The sequence below is a fragment of the Myotis lucifugus genome, unplaced genomic scaffold (genome assembly GCF_000147115.1).
Source record: "Myotis lucifugus unplaced genomic scaffold, Myoluc2.0 scaffold_23, whole genome shotgun sequence".
In the NCBI taxonomy this organism is placed as follows: Eukaryota; Metazoa; Chordata; class Mammalia; order Chiroptera; family Vespertilionidae; genus Myotis; species Myotis lucifugus.
Window position 1 is genome coordinate 5,882,591 of NW_005871071.1, and position 4,053 is coordinate 5,886,643.

The 4,053-nt window shown below is 51.2% G+C and overlaps 1 protein-coding gene across 1 annotated transcript in view; it reads right to left on the reverse strand.

Moving 5' to 3' along the window:
- TMOD2 (tropomodulin 2) overlaps positions 1–2,798 on the reverse strand; it is a 50,511-nt gene extending 47,713 nt beyond the window's left edge. Inside the window, exon 1 of the mRNA XM_006085955.3 lies at positions 2,703–2,798. The gene's annotated coding sequence lies outside the window, so the exon portion shown is untranslated. The remainder of the gene's footprint in view (positions 1–2,702) is intronic.
- Between the last annotated feature and the right edge of the window lie 1,255 nt (positions 2,799–4,053).

The following is a 4,053-nucleotide window of genomic DNA, read 5'->3' on the forward strand; positions in this document are numbered from 1 at the left end:
AGAAAGAAATATGAGTTTGGCTATTCACGTGAAACTCATGACATTATTAACATATTAGCCCTAGTAGAAAACTATTGTACGATCACACTGAATTACCAAGTGAAAAGATCCAAAAGATGTGGTTGAGCTAGTAGAAGCAATGAAAGGTCAGGACCTACCTAACCGCTTACTTTGTCGCGACGATCACTGGTTTGATACTTTTTTTTCCACTGACCCCACTCATACCTGCAATAGGATTTCAATGTTGGGAACATGAAGCCACAGATTTACTATGAGTTCCCCACAGCTTCACTGCAGCTGTCTGTCACCAACCCCACAGCCCTCCACAGTGCTTTCTCCTTATTTATTGATTTTATTAATATCCCCCAATTTTTTTATTTAAAGAGTTTCAATCTACCAAAAGGCAAAAGCTAATACAGTAAGTACCTGTATACCACTATCTTTGACTCACCAAATGTCATCTCTTTGCTGTATTTCTGAGCTTGCTCCACCACTCTTAGACCTTTTTTCCTGAACCAGCTGAAAGTTGCAGATGTTATAACACTGCCTCTAACACCCACATCTCAAAAGAACAAGAGCAGTGTCCTACAAAACCACAGCACCACTGCTGCACCTAAAGAAATTAAAAGTAATTCCATAATATTTTCTAATATTCAACTTTCCCCAATTGTCACCAAATAATCTTTTATTTTAATTAATTAATTAATTTTTTGGAGAGAGTGGAAGAGAGAGGGAAAGACAGAGAAACATCAATGTGAGAGAAACACATTGATTGGTTGCCTCCTGCACACGCCCTGACCAGGGCCGGGGCCTGGGAGGAGCCTGCAGTTGAGGTATGTGCCCTTGACGGGAATCGAACCTGGGACCTTTCGGTCTGCAGAATGACACTCTATCCACTGAGCCAAACCGGCTAGGGCCAAATCATCTTTTATAGCCATTTTTTCCCCCCTGATCTAGGATCCCAAGTTCACACACCCGAACTGGTTGTCACATCACTTGAGTATTTTAATCTACCACACTCCCCCTTCCTCCAGTCTTTTTGGCAAGAACACTCCATAGTGAAGTTATGGCCTTACTGCATCTGACAGGAGACCCATTCTAGGTACCGGTAAGCCTGATCATTAGGTTAAAGTGATAACCTCCTCCTCTCTCCCCTGGAAGGGCACAGGTTTCCTAGGTAACCTCTCGTGAGATACTTTGAAATAATGTGAGGATCCTGTTTTCCAACAACCTTTCTCTCAGAGGTTTAGTACCACGGATGAGTCCTTGTCTGAATCAGTTATGGCAGGGTTGGCATTGCACTGCTTTTCTGGCTCTCTCGTGCCTTCTATTGTGTAGTATTTGTTATTCACATAAATCCACCAGCACCTGTCCTCTGTTTCCTCAGTGTATATTCTCTCTGGTTACTTCCTGCTGGGCTTTCTCCCCACAGCCTTACTGACCACGTCTACCCCTGCTGCCTCACCCTGACCTCACCTTCAGCAAATAAAAAACGAACATAACAGCGACTGTGTCAAGCAGCAAGGATGGACCGGCTCCCGGCATGGTTACCCATATTCATTGGGTTAAAGAGAATAGATAGAGGAAATCACTTTTTTACAAGATTAGATGGCCTAAGCCCTAACAATCTTTGCTCCTCACTCGGGTAAAGCCACTTGTTCTGTCACAATCAGGCTTTCGTGATGGTGCTGAACAGAGCATCCTCATCTCTTCAGTTCCCTGATATGAGAGTCCTGGGAGAGCAGAGGTTTAGAAATCATTTACCCAGACGTCCCATTTTACATGGAGGAAGAGGCTCAGAGAGGTGGAGGGACTAGCCCAGAGTCCCTCAGCTTCTTAGAGCCAGGACAAGAACCCATCTTAAAAGCACCTGCTCCGATGTTCTTTTCATTCCCTTTCCCAGTGCCTCGTGATTCAGATGTTTAAAGGGCAGGATGAAGCCGGACCATTTCATTGCTAATTTGCATTTGGCCTGCATCACCTTTGGCTACTTTAAGTAACAATTCCCATTAGAAGAATTTTATTAATATTTTATTATTATTATGGCATTTAAAAATCAATCTGAATTTCTGCACGTCAACGGGAAATTTAAGAAGACTCAAGGGAGCACATGCTACCATTTCTTTAACCAGGAAAAATAGAAGGGTCCCGAGGACCTGCATCAGGCCGCTCTCTGAAAGCTGAAACGCCTGTGGGTGACAGCTCCGGAGATCTTAGAAAAGGACGCTAGCCGGGGTCCACCCTTCCCCGTTGCCCAAGGTAACGGTGCAGTGAGAGGCGATGCAGGGAGAGGCGCAAATCGGGCTCCAGGAGCTTGTCAAACGTTCACAGGAGAGGAGAAAGTGGGGAACAAAGCCCAGGGTGGAAAAACCCAGCCCCGCAGCCCGGGGAGGGCAGGAGACCGCGCCCTCACTGCAGCGGCACGGCGGCTGCAGAGGCTGCGGAGCCGCAGTGCAAGGCGTGGGACCCTGCCTCCCGCCCGCGTAGCCCGGTGCAGCGCTCTCCTCCGCGTAGCCCCGCGCAGCCCGCGCGGCCGGGAGGCACGAGGCGGCCCCGCTCTCCGCGCCCAGCCGGTCGGCTGAGCGCCGACGCCACGGAGCATCCTCCAGCTGCAGGAGGGCGCGGCCATCCCCGCGCCACGGACCGGGGCTGCACACCGCGCCTGGTCCGGGCTGACCCTCACCCAGCCCCTGCGCGCTCACCCGTTCGTGCGTCCATCCCGGAGCCGGCGGTGCGAGCCGTCAGTCCGTCAGCTCGGAATAGCGGGGCCACTAGCAGGGCGCGCCGTGGCCAGGCGGGCGCGCGATCAACAGGCGGCTCCCGGCCGGCGGGCACGGCGCCCGGCGCGCGGCCGCAGCGGAGCAGGCTGGGAAGCGTAGTTCCAGCGGCGCGCCGCGCCCGTGCGGAGGCGAGACCCACTGCCTGCTCCCCGCCGCCCCGGGCTCTCCATTCCCTCCCTCCCCTGCGTTTTCTCCCGGGTTCTGCGTCCGAATCCCATAAGCGCCCTGCAGGCGAGGATAGCCTCAGCCTAGGGGAAAAAAGCTGTGCAGGCTCTCTGAGAAGCTAGGGCTACAGATAGGGAGGGTGGCAAGGGCTCTTCAAGCTTGTGGGGAGCTGTTGGGTGAGTGAGCATCTTTACGCACGGGTCTTGTCAAGACCCAGTTCCGATACGGACCAGGCTCAGATACAGACCAGGCCTGCCCTAGGTTTTACTGGCTTTCCGTGGGCCTGGGGCGCAGGCGTGGGAAGGAGGAGTAGCTGGGGTACATGCTTGGGGATGGGGAGGTGAGCGAGCAGATCTGAAGTTTGGGGGCCAGGGTATCTGAGAGCCCGCGCACATGCTGTGGCTTCATTAGACGGGAGGCTGAACAACTTAGCTCTGAGAGCCTTAGTATCCTTACCTGTAAAGTAGGGTTAAAGCATGAGTTGTGAGGACCAAACGCGTAGTAGGTGCCTGTGTGAAAGCGCCTGTGTCTGGCGCTTAGCACATGCTCAATAAAGGTTCCTTCCTTGGGAGTTACAGGGATCTCCCCCACCGCACACCTTTTACCCAGAAAGCCTTACATATAATGCTAAGCTAAAGATAACTGGGCCGTGTTGGGCTGGGCAAATAAATGTTAAAACCAACCGGTTTATGGTCAGCTGTTTAGCTGGTTCACTTTATCCCTGAACATGCACCGCCGGCCGGCCGGGAGCCGCCTGTCCTCTCTGCCAGGTTCTTGGGAGCTACAAAGATAGAGAAAATACTGTCTTGTCTTTGAAGCATGGAAGTGGGGTGCGGTGACATAGGACAAATACCAAAATTACTAAAATATACGGCATAATGGGGTTACCTTCCAGAAGCTTTTTCTAGTTAGACGTGATCTCCTTTTTGAACCCTTGCTGCATACTCCTAGTGTAGCTCTTGCTTATAGCACTTAGCTGGACGGCTTAAGGTACTTTGAGTTTTGTAAGTAGCTACTATGCAGTATTTCACACTATGGTGAGATGTGCATCTCAGAGATATGGTGGAAGAAAAAAGAACTGAAGGGAAGTGCAGCATTGCTGGTGTGA